This window comes from Pelophylax lessonae (assembly GCF_965119305.1).
Source record: "Pelophylax lessonae genome assembly, chromosome: 9".
In the NCBI taxonomy this organism is placed as follows: Eukaryota; Metazoa; Chordata; class Amphibia; order Anura; family Ranidae; genus Pelophylax; species Pelophylax lessonae.
In genome coordinates, this window is record NC_138776.1 from 263,274,681 (window position 1) to 263,292,647 (window position 17,967).

General features: G+C 45.2%; 1 protein-coding gene and 1 pseudogene across 2 annotated transcripts in view; both read left to right on the forward strand.

Annotated features, from left to right (window-relative positions):
• The window catches only part of LOC309564428 (uncharacterized protein), a gene marked incomplete at its 3' end in the record, with an annotated part of 637,385 nt that overhangs the window by 534,806 nt on the left and 84,612 nt on the right, over positions 1 to 17,967 (forward strand).
• On the forward strand, positions 88 to 17,052 carry LOC309563895 (annotated as a pseudogene). The gene is made up of 3 exons: positions 88 to 140; positions 6,118 to 6,216; positions 15,068 to 17,052. The product of its transcript is annotated as an uncharacterized misc_RNA (transcript).

Below are 17,967 nucleotides of genomic sequence, written 5' to 3' on the forward strand. Positions count from 1 at the left end.
CAGCAAAGGAGGCAGTTCCAAAAAATTGGCTAAAACTTAAAAAGTCTTTACAATTAGAGATTGGTATAAATCAGTTGAATATACAATATGGAATACATGGGAAGCAGACAGGAAGACCAGACGGAGAGTTTCTCAAACAAGTGGGTTAAGTGGGCAGAGTTCAAGAAGACGAGTAAATATTTAGAAATCTGGATGGATTAGAGTATGAGGGTGGAATATGGGTTTTAGCGGAGTTCCACCTAAAACAAAAAAAAAATACATAAAAATGCCCCCGGGACAGTCAGGGTTAGTACATTCCACAATGGATAGCCTCTGAACTGTCCCGGGTTGCACTTACCTGCAAGAAGAAATACTTACCTTGAAAATGTCTTCTCCAGCGCTGCCATCTCAGGTGTGGGCAGCTTGAAGCCAGCGCGATCCTCTTCTGCGTCCTCTTCCGTCCTCTTCCGTCCCACGATGCACTGCACCGGCCCCGCCTTCACTTCCGGGGCTGCAGAGTCATCCCTGCACAGCTTCTGGGCATGCCCAGAAGCGGTTTAGCAAGGTATGACAGTGCCTGCACCGGAACTGACGTCGGGGCCGGTGCAGGCTCATTGATTCCTGGGAGTGATGACGTTCAGCTCCCAGGAATCATTGCAAGCCAGGAAGTGACGACTCGCCGTCGCTGCCGAGGGGAGGAAGAGGAAGTAAGGTAAGTATATTATCTTCTAAACAAGGTAAGTAAAAAAAAAAATTGCGATTATCCATTTGTTTTTCAGGTGACCCGGAGCAAGAAGATGGACGGAACTTTCATTTTAGGGTGGAACTCCGCTTTAAGAAGAAAGGGAGGTGGTAAAATAGACGACTAGATGAGTATTACCGAGTGGAATGGGAAGTGGGAGGGATCTGGGGAGAAGGGTTTCTTGGGTAAGGGTTTTAGTAAGATTATAGATATGTATTTTCTGTTTTTGAAAATTAATAAAATGTAAAATTTTGATTTAAAAAAAAAAAAAAAAGTGATGACATATGACCTCCCAGAATCCTCCTCACCTCTCCGGTCAGGTCTGTGTTTTATTAATAGAGATAAGAGTGATGTCATGTGACCTCCCAGAATCCTCCTCACCTCTCCGGTCAGGTCTGTGTTTTATTAATAGAGATAAGAGTGATGTCAGGTGACCTCCCAGAATCCTCTTCACCTCTCCGGTCAGGTCTGTATTTTATTAATAGAGATAAGAGTGATGTCATGTGACCTCCCAGAATCCTCCTCACCTCTTTGGTCAGGTCTGTGTTTTTTTTCGTGGGGAAAAAAATCAGCAAATAAAGAAAAAACAATATAGTGTATACAATTGCGACACAAATCATATCGTATTTGAATGTTAATAAAAATGATGGGGGTGAGGAGGGGGGACAGCAGTGTTAGATGGGGTGAGGAGTGAAGACAGCAGTGTTAAATGAGGGGTGAGGAGTGGGGGACAGCAGTGTTAAATGAGGGGTGAGGAGTGGGGGACAGCAGTGTTAGATGGGGGGGAGGAGTGGGGACAACAGTGTTAGATGGGGGTGAGGAGTAGGGACAGCAGTGTTAGATGAGGGTGAGGAGTGGGGACAGCAGTGTTAGATGGGGGGGGGGGGAGTGGGAGACAACAGTGTTAGATGGGGGTGAGGAGTGGGGACAACCGTTTTAGATTGGGGTGAGGAGTGGGGACAACTGTGTTATATGGGGGGTGAGGAGTGGGGACAGTGGTGTTAGATGGGGGCAGGTAGCCGTATCCGGTGTCTTCTGACACATGCAGGGTATAGATGGCACAGACACGGTAGGGTTCCCAGTTATCCCGTATATACAGATCTGGGGGCACAGTTGGTGTTCAGGCAGAGGACAGGATTAATGTTAGTTGGAGAAGGTTCTGCTGAATGTTTCTAGAAGGGAGTGTCCAAGTCACCATGAGCTCTGCTTCTTACCCAGAAAAATTGTGGATACCTCGGATTTGTCTGGTGGGGGCGCTGCAGTAGAGCTGGAGAAAGTTTTGCTGTTGGGAAGCGCGCTGTGCGTCCATGCTTTTATTTTTTCACCGGGGGAGCAAAAAAGAGATGCTCAGTGTTATGTGTTCCTCTGTTTCTGTTCCCCCAGCGGCAAAAAGGAAGGAGGACATTTTCTTTAGGTAACTAAAGATTACAAATATAAAATAAGATCTTATTACCTCGTCTGCTGCCACTTCCAGCTACGTCTCCTCTCTAATTCCTCCCGACTCACCGCTCACTCTGGAACGTTCTATGAATACCTGACACCAAGCAGTGGTGACCTGACTTCCCTCAGATGGAACGCACAGACAGGAAGTGATGAGTTATAGACAGGAAGTGATGTAAGATACTGACAGGAAGTGATGTGGTTACAGACAGGAAGTGATGTCAGGTATTTATAGAACGTTCCAGAGTGAGCGGGAGTCGGGAGGAATTAGATTGGAGACGTAGCTGAAAGTGGCAGCAGAGGAGGTAATAAGATCTTATTTTATATTTATAATATTTAGTTACATAAAGAAAATGTCCTCCTTCCTTTTTGCCTCTGGGGGAACTGAAACAGAGGAACACATAACACTGAGCACCTCTTTCTGGTCCCCCGGTGAAAAAATAAAAGCATGTACGCACAGCGCACTTCCCAACAGCAAAACTTTCTACAGCTCTACTGCAGCGCCCCCACCAGACAAATCTGAGGTATCCACAATTTTTCTGGGTTAGAAGCAGAGCTCATGGTGACTTGGACACTCCCGTCTAGAAACATTCAGCAGAACCCCCCCCCCCCCCAACTAACATTAATCCCGTCCTCTGCCTGAACACCAACTGTGCCCCCAGATCTGTATATACGGGATAACCGGGAACCCTACCGTGTCTGTGCCATCTATACTCTGCATGTGTCAGAAGACACCAGACAGGACTACCTGTCCTCATCTAACACCGCTGTCCCCACTCCTCACCGCCCCATCTAACACCGCTATCCCCCACCTCTCACCTCTCACCGCTGTCCACACTCCTCACCCCCCATCTAACACCGCAGTCCCCACTCCTCATCCCCCCCCATCTAACACAGTTGTCCTCACTCCTCACCCCCATCTAACACTGTTGTCCCTACTCCTCCCCCCATCTAACACTTTTGTCCCCCACTCCTCACCCCCCATTTAACACTGCTGTCCCTACTCCTCACCTCCATCTAACACTGCTGTCCCCACTCCTCACTCCCATCTGACACTGTTGTCCCCACTCCTCGCCCCCCCATCTAACACTGCTGTCCCCACTCCTTGCCCCACCTAACACTGCTGTCCCCACTCCTCACATCCCATCTAACACTGCTGTCCCCATCCTCACATCCCATCTAACACTGCTGTCCCCATCCTCACATCCCATCTAAAACTGCTGTCCCCCCTCCTCACATCCCATCTAACACTGCTGTCCCCCCTCCTCACATCCCATCTAACACTGCTGTCCCCCCTCCTCACCTCCCATCTAACACTGCTGTCCACCATTCCTCACCCCCCCATCTAACACCACTGTCCCACACTGCTTTCCCCCCTTCTCACCCCCCATCTATCACCGCTGTTCCCCCACTGCTCACCCTCCAACTAACATTGCTGTCCCCTGCTCCTCACCCCCCATCTTACACTGCTGTCCCCCATTCCTTACTCCCAATCTAACCCTGTTGTTCCACTCTCCTCACCCAGATCCAATGCTGCCACCTTGCTTTCTCTCGCTGGTCACATGACATCACTCTTATCTCTATTAAAGCGTAACTCCACTTTTGTTGAGAAAAAACCATTGCCCTCTGGGTGATCTCTATTCCGTGCAGGGATTTTAACAAACTTTATTGCAGATTCCTACCTTTTGTTATTCTGAAGAAATCATTGTTTGGTCCCTGTGCCTCTGTGCTGAGTGGGTGAAATGGGAGTGGTTTCATAAGTATCTGTCAGCTGCAGGGCTCTAATAAGGAAAGCTGCTGGGCCTGCATCCCTTTCGACGTGTTCCTATTGGGAGCATCTCTCCAAAAATGACATTTTTGTTGCAGGGGATGCCAGAAATCTGACTTGTATCTTAGGCAGACTTATGGGAAAATCAGCGAGCCAATCACACAAACAGGAAATGTTTCTGGGGGTGTGGTCAATATACATTCTGTGTACAGAGCAGCTCCAGGTAGCCATATTGCATTTTCTAGAAAATTACAACAGCTGCAGATTAAAAAGGAAAGTTCATTTTTATTAACATTCAATTACAATATGATTTGTGTCGCAATTGTATACGCTATATTGTTTTTTCTTTATTTGCTGATTTTTTTCCCCACTAAAGTGGAGTTACCCTTTAATAAAATACAGACCTGACCAGAGAGGTGAGGAGGATTCTGGGAGGTCACATGACATCACTCTTATCTCTATTAATAAAACACAGACCTGACCGGAGAGGTGAGGAGGATTCTGGGAGGTCACATGACATCACTCTTATCTCTATTAATAAAACACAGACCTGACCGGAGAGGTGAGGAGGATTCTGGGAGGTCACATGACATCACTCTTATCTCTATTAATAAAACACAGGCCTGACCGGAGAGGTGAGGAGGATTCTGGGAGGTCACATGACATCACTCTTATCTCTACTAATAAAACACAGACCTGACCGAAGAGGTGAGGAGGATTCTGGGAGGTCATATGTCATCACTTTTTTTTTCATTTAAATCAAAATTTTACATTTTATTGATTTTCAAAAACAGAAAATACAATTACATTTCTATAATCTTACTAAAATCCTTAGCCAAGAAATCCTTCTGCCCAGATCCCTCCCACTTCCCATTCCACTCGGTATTACTCATCTAGTCGTGTATTTTACCACCTCCCTTTCTTCTTCATCTACCCATATTCCACCCTCATACTCTAATCCGTCCAGATTTCTAAATATTTACTCGTCTTCTTGAACTCTGCCCACTTAACCAACTTGTTTGAGAAACTCTCCATCTGGTCTTCCTGTCTGCTTCCCATGTATTCCATATTGTATATGCAACTCTTTTATACCAATCTCTAATTGTAAAGACTTTTTAAGTTTTAGCCAGTTTTTTGGAATTGCCCCCTTTGCTGCGTTCAATAAATTGGGATTATCGTGCTTTTATACTGTTTTTTTTATTTACCAGTTTTCTGAAATAAGCAAACCTACGGGTCATTAGTAATATCTACACCTGTAATTTCCTCAATGTATTGTTGAACCTCCTGCCTTATCCCTATTAATAAAACACAGACCTGCCCGGAGAGGTGAGGAGGATTCTCAGAAGATTCTTAGAAGGATACAAGGATCTCTACAAGGATGTCATGATGGAAAATCAGCCGCCCCTCACATCACCGGGTAAGAGGAGACTTTATTGTAAAGGAGAGAGCAGTACGGAGGGTCCACCTAGATCCCCCATCATCTGATAAACACATAGAAACAATGTATTCAGTCAGTGTGTGTGTTTCCTACAGATGGATCCAGTAATGGGAACCCACCAGAGAGATGTCCCCGTCCTCTGTATTCCCGGGATTCCACACAGGAAGGTCACACCATCCCTCACCATCATCAGGTAGGTGAAGATGAAATCAAGATCGTAAAAGTGATCTGACTGTATGAAAATATATTCCACTTTTAGGTATAAGGTTTTTTGTGCGCACATTTTAAAGAAACCATTCCCTGCTATTTTGTTTGTTTAGAATAAAAATCTGATAGATATAAAAGATGAGGTTAAAGAGGAAGAAGAGACGTATGTGAGGGGTGATCAGCAGTTCAGGGAAGAGGTTGGGATGATGGACAAAGTTAAAGAGGAGGAATCTTCTCCAGACATCAGCACAGGTGAGTGATGGTCACCAAATACAAAAACTGTTTGGGTATATGGATTGATGTTTGAGGATCTGTAAACCCATTTCTACAAGGACGTCATGATGGAGAATCAGCCACTCCTCACATCAACGGGTAAGAGGAGACTTTATTGTAAAGGAGAGAGCAGTACGGAGGGTCCACCTAGATCCCCCATCATCTGATAAACACATAGAAACAATGTATTCAGTCAGTGTGTGTGTTTCCTACAGATGGATCCAGTATTGGGAACCCACCAGAGAGATGTCCCTGTCCTCTGTATTCCAGGGATTCCACAAAGGCCAACAAAGAAGAGATAAAAGAGGATGATGATGATGATGATTATGTGGTGGAGGAAGCAGAATTTCGAAAAAGACACAGAAAGCAGTACCAGGACACCATGGTGGAGTCATCCAGTTACAGAAACCCACCAGAGAGATGTCCCCGTCCTCTGTATTCCCAGGATTCCACACAGGAAGATCACACCATCCCTCACCATCGGCAGGTAGATGAGAATGGGACTATAGGAAAGTGATCCAAAGCCCTAAGAGATAAAAAAATATATATATATATATAATAGAAGAATGTTAATATTATTTCTGCCATTTTATTGGTTTAGGGTGAAGATCTGATAAATGTACAAAATGAGGTTATAAAGGAAGAGACATATGTGAGGGGTGATCAGCATTTTACAGATGAGGTTGGGATGATGGACGCAGTTAAAAAGGAAGAAACTTCTCCAGATATCAGCTCTGGTAATAATGGAAGAATGGTTTAAAGCTTACTCAGTTATGTTTGGTTGGGTGGTATCATTGATCTGGTTAGTTGTCAAAGTTTGATGTTGTGATTGCACCCAGTTCCACCACAGATCTCTTTTAAACTTTAAAACGCTCAACCAACATATATGACTCCTGAAAAATACTTATATGAAAGGTCTGTCCATCTCCATTCTTCAATATAACATCATGTTCCAACAAATGAGGAGGAGATACTGTACACCATATGAAAGGTCCATCTCCATTCCTCAATATAACGTCATGTTCCCAACAAATGAGGAGGAGATACTGTACACCATATGAAAGGTCCATCTCCATTCCTCAATATAACGTCATGTTCCCAACAAATGAGGAGGAGATACTGTACACCATATGGAAGGTCCATCTCCATTCCTCAATATAACGTCATGTTCCAAACAATAAAATTGTCATCATTTCTATAGCATTATTACTTAGTGATGTTTGGTTGGGTAAGGTTGTATCATTGATCCATGTCAGATCTCTCTTTTTTTTTTCTTTAATTTCTTTTATTTATATGAAAGACAACTTCCAGGCATAATAAACAGTAACATTCCTTATAGAACATATGCTGAGACAGTGTATTACAACACTGAAGACAATTCAGTCATTTGTTTGAGATCTACATCGGTCGTAGAATAAGAGGTGTTCTACAATTCCTCTAATGGGAGGAGTTTTGCAGGACTAGAAAGTACCCGGAGTTGTCTGTTCCAGTTTCGCATATCGTATAGAATAAGAAGGAAGTAGTAAAGCAAATAAGTAGTGGAAAGAGAGAGGGAAGTAAAAGAAACCTAGAGAGAGGCAGAAGAGGATAAGTAGGTTGGATGAGGAGGGAAGAGAAGGAGGGGTGGAAGGGGGGGAGGGTTAGCATTGTTAAAGCTATGGCCCTACATCAGCAATACTTTCCACCAATATTTTAGAGCTCCCCCAAACTCAACATGAGGTCTCTTTAGTATTGCCACCCTTAAGTAAAGAGCAGCCTTCATCAGAGAGGACAAATATATTCCATTGACCCCAGGTTTTGGTATATCGTTCGTGTTGGGGACGTGTCAAGGTTTTTCTCATTCTATTTATTTCTTCGACCTTTTTGAACCACATGCCAACAGTCAGGGTCTGTGGGTTTTTCCATTTAAGAGGGATGCACATTTTAGAAGCATTTAGAAGGTGACAAACGACAGAATTTTTATAGGTCTGGGCCGGGATGTTAGAAGCATGGAGAAGGAAGAGAGCAGGATCATTGGGGAGCGGTCGGTTTATAAACCTCTGAGACATTTCATGTACTGTCTTGCAGAACTCCACTAGTTTAGGACACGACCAAAAAACATGTAGGAGTGTCCCCCGGCCCTTCCTGGCATCTCCAGCACTGATCAGTGAGTGTGGGGAAGAACCTGCTCAACCTTGACGGCGTGTGGTACCACCTTATTAGGAGTTTGAAGTTGGTTTTTGTATTTACAAGCAGATGGATGACGTAAATGGAATGATGTGATTTTTGTTGGTCTGGATTAAAGTTACAGTCTAAATCCCATTCCCTCTTAGCTAAGAATTGCGGTTGGTAAGTCCCCTGGGGTGTGATCAGTAATGCATAGGTCGTGGATAATACCTGTGTCAGTATTCTGTCTTGGGAGCAATGTTCTTTGAAGGGTGTAAGTTGTGTGTTGCATTCACTGGAAGGTGGCAATGAGTTTAAGAAATTATGGAGTTGCAATGCCCTCCAGAAATCTAGACGGTAGGGTCCCGAGGAGTCCATGAGGTCTTTAAGTGCAGGCCAACTAGATGATGTTGAAAAATGGGAGGCTCGGAAACAGCCTGACCCCATCAAGGTCCTGAATGTTTTATCTTGGTAGCCCGGGGTAAACTGGGGATTCCCCAGTATGGGTGTCAGTGGCGAATGTGTCGGGGAAAGTGAAAGTTGTGTGAATAATTTAGAGCAGGTTCTTATCGTGTGACCTATGAGGGGATGGCGTCTTATGGAGTCTGGTAGTGAATGGTGGCACAATGGAGCTCTATGGAGGGGTATGTTGCATTGGGCCGGTTCTAGTCTGGGCCAAAGCTTCGCTTTACCATGACGACACCATTCTGAGTCTCCCCAATTGTGTAGTCTGACAGTCCACCTAGTCGCTTAGGAGGCAAGAGTAATCTCCTACATAGCCTAGATCGCTTATGTGCCCAGATAAAATCCACTAGTAGGGTGTCATCTTGTTTAAAGTAATGCGAAGGGATGAATATCGGAAGTGCTTGAAAGAGGTATAGGAACTTAGGGAGTATGCACATTTTAATAATGTTGCATCTCCCAAACCATGAATGGAGATCAGATTTCGATTTATCTTATAGAATGTGGACTTTCTTTAGGAGGGGAAGAAAGTCGAGCGTGAAGATGGGTGAAAATTTGGGTGGTATGAGAGTGCCCAGGTATTTCAGCGCTGAGTTAATCCATTTTAGCTTAAAATTCAGTCGCAGTTGGTGGAGGAGGGGGTTTGATAAGCCTACTCCCATAGCTTCAGATTTACTAAAGTTGATATTTAGATTGGACAGAGTGCCATATGCCTCAAACTCGTGAAGAAGATTCGGTAGAGAAATTATAGGATTCATGAGGGAAAATAACATGTCGTCTGGATACGCTGATATTTTCTGCTGGGTCACCCCAACAGTCATGCCTTAGATATCCAGGTGGAGGCGTATCCTACATAAAAAAGATTCTAGTGATAATACGAAGAGTAAGGGTGACAGAGGGCACCCCTGTCTTGTCCCATTCCTAATTGTGAAGTAGTCCGATAAGACACTGTTTGCCTTAACCTGGGCGGCAGAGGCAGAATAGATCTGTGAGATCCAATTTAGCATGGTGTTGCCGATGCCCACATGTCGAAGTACTGCAAACATAAAATGCCGATTTACTCAATCAAATACCTTCTCTGTGTCTGTGCTTAGGAGGACACGGGGTGTGCGGGTCTTGGTGGCTACATGTAGGAGGTTGAGGACCTTGGTTGTGTTATCCTGTGCCCCATGTGTAGGCACAAATCCAACTTGATCCAAATGGATCAGTTGCATCAGATGTTGTTGGATCATAGTTGCTAGGATTTTGGTGAACAGTTTAAGATCGACATTTAGCAAGGAAATCGGTCGGTAGCTACCACAGGAGGTGAGATCTTTTCCCTCTTTAGGGATGACTGAAATGTGAGCTTGTAAAGTCTCCTTGGGGATATATGTCCCAGAGCCCCATGTATTAAACATGTCAACCATCAACTGTCCAAGTGACGACAAGAGTGTTTTATAATATTGGATGGTAAACCCATCCGGTCTCAGGGCCTTCCCCACTTTTTAACCACCTATGGCCTGTTTTAGTTCAGCCAAGGTGATGGGATCCTCTAGGGCAGGGAACCATTTTTCTGCCAAGGGCCATTTGGGTATTTATAAAATCATTCGGGGGCCGTACAAAATTATCACCTTAAAAATTATCCTGTTATATTTGGTCAAACATTTATTTAACTCACCCCTAATGTGATGGCTGCAACTGCTTCTCTCTGGTGAGGTGTGTGATATTAGCTGGTATTGATGATGTTGCTACTCGCAACTGGTTTTACAGGTTTGCGTCGGTCAGTCTGGAGCACAGTCGACTTTTTTGTGGTGGTAAGTTTTGAAAAGAACTGCTGGCAGGTACTGCTGGTGGGAATAGCTGTGGGTACTGCTGGTGGGTACAGCTGGCTGGTACTGCTGGTGGGTACAGCTGGCTGGTACTGCTGGTGGGTACAGCTGGCTGGTACTGCTGTGGGTACTGCTGGCTCAGGCTGGTACTGCTGTGGGTACTGCTGGCTCAGGCTGGTACTGTGCTGTAGGTACTGCTGGCTGGTACTGCTGTGAGTACTGCTGGCTCAGGCTGGTACTGCTGGCTGGTACTGACCTGTAGGTACTGCTGGCTGGTACTGTTGTAGGTACTGCTGACTCTGGCTGGTACTGCTGTGGGTACTGCTGACTCTGGCTGGTACTGCTGGCTCTGGCTAGTACTGCTGGTTCTGCAGTGGGTACTGCTGGCTCTGGCTAGTACTGCTGGCTCTGGCTAGTACTGCTGGTTCTGCAGTGGGTACTGCTGGTTCTGGCTGGTACTGCTGGCTCTGGCTGGTACTGCTGTGTGTGCTGCTGGCTAGGAGAAGTGTAGCAGCGCCACGCTGGAGGAAGAGGTGATGTTTCCTGTATTGGTCACAGGCAGAGTGCATTTGATATCACTGTGACTCACTTAGACTGCCATAACGGAGCAGGAACTATACAGGAAGCATCAGCTCCAATCTGACAGATCAGCTGAGAGACACAGACTCAGCTGCATGGGGGGCCGGACCAAATGACTTTGGGGGGCGCATACTGCCCCCGAACCATAGGTTCCCCACCCCTGCTCTAGGGATTTACTGTCAGTGTTGGACAACCAGGGCATCCAGAAAGAGAGCAGGTATTCCTCTGTATGGGTCTGTTGGGGGTTGGGATAGAAGAATTTAAATTCTTGTGTGATATGTCTAGGTAACGTGGCTTTTTGACCTGTGCGGGAGATAATAGGTTTCTTCTTGGAGGGATCTAGCCAATAGTCTGCCACTGATTTCCCGACTCATGACATTTTACGACAAATTTGCATGGCTGCCTTGGCTTTGTAAACTAAAGGTCATTAATTTGCCTACATAGAGTCATAAGTTCTACCTCTGAGGAGAGGGACAGAGCGTGTTTGTGATGGGACTCCAACACATGTAAAGCTTGGAGTAAGGAGTCTAGTTGTGCTGTATGCTGTTTTTTGATCCAGGAGCCATGCTTTATGAACACCCCACGAATCTCTGCCTTGTGTGCCTCCCAAATGATTCCAGGGTCAGTATCTGCAATGGTGTTAGTCTGAAAGAAATGGTCTAATTCTCTACATCTGTCTAAACAGTCTCATCTTGGAGTAGGCTTTCATTTAGTCTCCACATCCGGGTTCTGGACCATCGAAAGTCTGTTAGTGCGTAAGAAAGTATAACCGGGGCATGGTCGGACCATGTAATAGAGCCTATTAAAGAGTCACGGATCGCGTGTAATTGACAATGCGGCATCAAGAAATAGTCTATACGAGAGTATAATTGGTGAGGTGAGGAATAGAAAGAATAGTCTCGTTCTCCGGGATGCATCAGGCGCCAGACCTCTATCAAGTGTGCACTATGGAGGGACTTTGCAATACGTTTGCGGACGCCAGGGGGGACAGAGGAGGATCCCAGAGATGTATCCTCCGAAGGAATCAGAGGGATATTAAATCTCCCCCAATAATTAGTTGACCCTCAGAGAACTCCAGGAGCTTCTCCATACCTCTAGTAATGAACTCATCCTGCTGGCTGTTGGGAGCATAATAGGTGGTCAAAGTCACTCTGACGTCACCAACATTGTCCTTCAGAAACAGAAATCGGCCATTGGGGTCTTTTAGAATATGTGCGCAGTGTCCATGGTACCGTACTAGAAAAAAATGATAGAGGCTCCTTTTGATTTAGCCTCCGGGTTAGTAGAGTGGTAGGCCAAGGGGAAAAACCGGTTCTTAAATAGTGGAAGCTTGTCATCCCTGAAGTGGGTCTCCTGTACAAAGGTGATATCAATTTTAGATCATTTAACAAAATTTGCCTCTTTTCCGGGATGTTAAGTCCCTTAGCATTGATCGAGCGGATCCTTATGTTATCCATGTGTTAAGAAGAGCGAGGGGAAGGTTGGGAAGTGAGGTTAGGAAGAGAGAGGGGAGGGTAAGTAGTAGGGGGCAGGGGGGTGGGGCATGAAGAGAATGGAGATAAAAAGAGGGGAGGCAAAGATGGTATGAGCGAGGGAGAAAGGAAAGTCAGGCAAGCAAAGAATATGAGAGAGTGAAAGAGAAGGGGGAAATCCCAGAGAGAGAGGCCTCAATTTACTAAGTGATAGCAAAAAAAATGCTAAGACGCTCACCAGCAAGGAGCCGGATGAATGAGCGTGTGTCTATGTGGGGTTTTGTTTGGAAAGAGCCAGAGGACGGGGGCCCTTCCCCCCCCCCCGAGCCTTCTTGAATAAATGAAAGGTATATAAGGTGTAGCACTGCCCCCTAGAGGACTGCTGAATGTTCACACTTTAAGGATTCCCTTGGGTTACCCGTAGCAACTGCTTGATGAACTTGCAGAAATCTTAACACTTTATGTTCTTGGCTCAGTCAATGATCAGTCTAGGAGTAGATGTTTTTGTGGTTTTATTTCATATTGGGATAGGAGAAGGGATGAGTGGGATACTCCAACTGTTGAACAATTCAGAGGGCTTCTAGCTTGAGAATGCGGCAAGACAGCTACTTCATCCTGCCACTTGAATGAAGCTGAGGTAAGTGTTCCTATTTGTGTTTCTCGTCAGGGTACTCCCCCAGTACCCCCTTTCTCTGTAGTAGCTGACACTCGTCCACTGACTACACCCTCCGGAATGGTCCCCTTCCTGGGCAGAACCCTGGGCAAGATCCTCTGTACTCACGATACTGTTTTTCCAGATTTTCACAGTGCCCCAACTCCTCCAGTCTGGGTTCAGCCTCACACCACTGGCTCACCAGGCCTGTGACCACCACCCACTGCTGCAGAGGAGGAGGCAGCCACCACCCTCCTTCCGGGACTTTTCTTCCCGCCAAAAGACCTCTACCTCATGTGCCAGTGGCTTTTTATACACTGCCCCATAATGCACCGAGACAACCCATCTGTGCCAATCTCTGGGGTTGTATCAAAAGCCTGTGTGTCATTGGCCAGGTTTCCTCCAGCATCCAATGTGCCTCCCCATTGGATCGGCTGGGGACACTCCCTTAGACCAGATGAATCACACACTGGGCACGCTGAGCAGACCTAACTCCCAGATCCTGCTTCCTGATAAGCAGAGTGCAATATAGAATTTACCTGCTGCTCCTCTGATAGGCAGACAAAACTATACTCCCTTTCTAGCACCGGACTAGGAGGGTGCTACATCTTTAAAAGATGTGGCTGTACAGGTAAATATGAAAAGTTGTGGGACATGTGGTTGGATACCCCTGGCTTTGGTCCACAAGAATTAACACTTCAAAGATTAGTCCTAGGACCACATTGAGGGTATCTTTGACGCTGACAGTGTGTTTGCTGGGTTTGGTGGAGGAAATGGCACCTCTTGGAGCACAAAGAATTTTATTGTCGGTTACTCTGTTCTATGTGGGCAAGGCTATTCTTCTACATTGGGGGAAGACCGAAGCGCCATCGGTGGAGTATTGGAAGTCACCAGTGAACAAGATGCTGCCGTTTTACAAAGCCACATCCCTGAATAGAGGATGCGTTAAAACGTTTCAAAAGATATGTCAGGGTTGGACTGAGAGGCTCGGAGGTGATTGTGGTCTGCCACCGGTGAAGGTGACGGTCACCTTAGAGGGGTGAGTTGAGGTCCCCTGTTACTTAGGGAGGTAACAAATGAAGTCTATGCCTAGCAGACAACAAGCAGTGGTGAGAGGGGGGGGGAGGTTGGCGTATGGACCTGGGTGAGAGTCTGTGTGGGGGAGACACTGCCGCGTTGAGGTTCTCCTTTTGCATTTTCCTATAAGTATTGTAGTACATGAGCATTGCACTGAGGTTGGGGGGGATGGGGAGTTGTTTTGGTTGCCTTGTTTGTTTTTTTGTGATTAAAAATCAATAAAAAAAAAAAAAAAAAAGCTGAGTCCAGGGAATGAATAAACAGTAGGGAACGTGATAAGGCGCAGGCCAAGGAGATAAACTTAATGAGATGTTGGGGGAGTAGGTGGAGTCAGTGAGATGTTGGGGGAGTAGGTGGAGTCAGTGAGATGTTGGGGGAGTGGGTGGAGTCAGTGAGATGTTGGGGGAGTGGGTGGAGTCAGTGAGATGTTGGGGGAGTGGGTGGAGTCAGTGCAGGTGGCGAATGGAAACATGCAGGAGTGACTATATATGAAGGTTACGATCGCTGTGTCTATGACTGTACAAAGCGGAAATATTGTGTACCGAATCGAATGGATTTTTCTTTCTTTATAATAAAACTTTTTCTGATTTTAAAAGAAAAAAACACTCAGAAAAGATGAGTAGGGAAAATGTCAGTGGCCTCCACCTGTAAAACCATTCCTGTTTTGGAGGTCGTGTCATTGTTGCCCATCTAGTGCACCTGTTGATAACAACCCCCTCTGCTACTTGACTGACCAGATGAATATCCCAGGAGTTTCCCTGACTTGATGCTATACTCTGATTATAAAGTGTTGAGCAGTGTATAGGAGTGTGGAAAACTCTTGGTAATTTTTCTTGTCTTCTGACAGACGGACTCTGTGGTGGGAATAGAAGGACATCGGAGGAAGATGTGACTACAGAAGATAATGACATGGCATCTTCTCCAGAAGTAAATCCCGTTCCTCATAATATACATGACAGACCTCACCATTGGAGGAGATCATTGGAATCTCCTGATACTTCACATAGTCCTCTAATATCTGACAGTGCCGACGGGTGCGGAAAACCATCTCATCTCAGGGAATTTTCTTTACACTATAAAGGGGTTCATACAGGAGAGAATTCATTGTCATGTTCAGAGTGTGGGAAATGTTTCAATCGTAAAGGAAGTCTTCTTAAGCACCAGAGAATACACACAGGGGAGCATCCTTTTTCATGTTCAGAGTGCGGGAAATGTTTTAAAAAGAAAAAAACCCTTCTTCAGCACCATAGAATTCACACAGGAGAGCGTCCCAATTCATGTTCAGAGTGCGGGAAATGTTTTAAACATAGAAGAAGCCTTCTTTACCATCAGAAAATACACACAGGGGAGCGTCCCTATTCATGTTCAGAGTGCGGGAAATGTTTTAAACAGAAAAGAAGCCTTCTTAGCCATCAGAGAATACACACAGGTGAGCGTCCCTATTCATGTTCAGAGTGCGGGAAATGTTTTAATCAGAAAAGAAGCCTTCTTAGCCATCAGAGAATGCACACGGGTGAACTTCCCTTTTCATGTTCAGATTGCGGGAAATGTTTTAATCATAAAGTAAGCCTTCTTAGCCATCAGAAAATGCACACCGGTGAGCGTCCCTATACATGTTCAGAGTGCGGGAAAGGTTTTAAACACAAAAGAAGCCTTGTTAGACATCAGAGAATACACACAGGTGAGCGCCCCTATTCATGTTCACAGTGCGGGAAATATTTTAGTCAAAAAGCACTCCTTCTTCAGCACCAGAGCATTCACACAGGGGAGCGTCCCTATTCATGTTCTGAGTGCGGGAAATGTTTCAATCGTAAAAGAAGTCTTCTTCAGCACCAGAGCATTCACACAGGGGAGCGACCTTTTTCATGTTCTGAGTGCGGAAAATGTTTTAATCAACAAGTAAACCTTCTTAGGCACCAGAGAATACACACGGGTGAGCATCCCTATCCATGTTCAGAGTGCGGGAAATGTTTTAGGCAAAAAAAAAGCCTTCTTAGCCATCAGAGAATACACACAGGTGAGCGTCCCTATTTATGTTTAGAGTGCGGGAAAAGTTTTAAACATAAAGAAAGCCTTCTTAAACATCAGAGAATACACACAGGTGAGCGTCCCTATCCATGTTCAGAGTGCAGGAAATGTTTCAATAATAAAGTAAGCCTTCTTATCCATCAGAGAATACACACAGGTGAGCGTCCCTATTCATGTTCAGAGTGCCGGAAAAGTTTTAATCATAAAGAAAGCCTTCTTAACCATCAAAGAATACACAAAGTTGAGCATCCCTATTCATGTTCAGAGTGTGGGAAATTTTTTAAGGATAAAAGAAACCTTCTTAGCCATCAGAGAATACACACAGGTGAGCGTCCTTATTCATGTTCAGATTGCGGAAAATGTTATAAGAATAAAGGAAACCTTCTTAGCCATCAGAGAATACACACAGGTGAGCGTCCCTATTCATGTTCAGAGTGCGGGAAATGTTTTAAGGTTAAAGTAAGCCTTCTTAGCCATCAGAGAATACACACAGGTGAGCGTCCTTATTCATGTTTAGAGTGCGGGAAATGTTTCAAGGATAAAGTAGTCCTTATTAGGCATCAGAGAATACACACAGGTGAGCGTCCCTATTCATGTTTAGAGTGTGGGAAATGTTTTAATCAGAAAGTAAACCTTCTTACCCATCAGAAAATACACACGGGTGAGCGTCCCTATTCATGTTCAGAGTGCGGGAAATGTTTTACTCAGAAAGTAAGCCTTCTTACCCATCAAAAGAATACACACTGTTGAACGTCCCTATTCATGTGCCAGGTGCGGAAAATGTTTTTATCAGAAAGGAAACCTTCTTAGCCATTAGAAAATGCACAGGAGTGAGCTTCCCTGTTAATCAGAGTGTGGGAAATGTTTTAATGATAAAGTAAGCCTTTTTATTCATGAGAGAATACACACGGGTGAGCGTCCCTATTCATGTTCAGAGTGCGGGAAATGTTTTAATAAAAAAGGAAACCTTTTTAGCCTTTAGAGAATAAACACGGGTGAGCTTCCCTATTCATGTTCAGAGTGCGGGAAATGTTTTGCGTTCAAATGTTTACTTGTTAGGCACCAGAAATTTCATACAGGCGAGCGTCTCTAATCTTGTGCAGAGTGTGGGAAATATTTAAGTAAGAAAGAACACCTACTTCACACAGGTGAGCGCCCTTTTTATTGTTACGAGTGCGGGAAATGTTTTCCAAACAAAGGTTTATTTCTTAGAAACCAGAAAGTTCATACGGGTGAGCGTCCTATTTCATGTTCAGAGTGCGGGAAATGTTTAAAAATAAAGGAAATATAATGAAACATCAGAGTGCACCCCCTGCTGGTACTACGGGAAATGGACGCTGGATTGTAACGGGTGGAACTGTTTAGTCCATAAACAAATGTGAAACCACCACAGTCCACTCAGGGTCGGTTTATACCCGCATCGCCCTCTAACCCGCTGTGGGGTTGGCAGGCAGCTGGGAGCCCTTATGTTAACCCTGTAAAGCCCACGCCAATACGCTGCAACCGTATGCATCGGGGCTGTTGCGGCACAACCCCATTCAGTTGAATAGCATTGCCCAATGTGACTGGGGGGTGCGAGGTTTGCAGCAGCCCCATCCGGCTGCCATTTAAGCTTAAGGTGGTGGTAAAATCATGACTCAACTGTCTACTTTTACCAATCCCTCCCCACATGAGGCAACAGGTGGGAAACCATGACAATACATGGGGCAACAAGTGAGCAATTAGGACAAAACATGGGGCAACAGGTGGGCAATCCGCACAATACATGGGATAATAAGGGGGCAATCCTGACAATATATGGGGCATAAAACCAATGAAAATGGTGGCACTCCAACAGGTTATAGTGATGATATTTATTGCAGACAGTCAATACGGGATACAGAAAGGTGGACGCGTT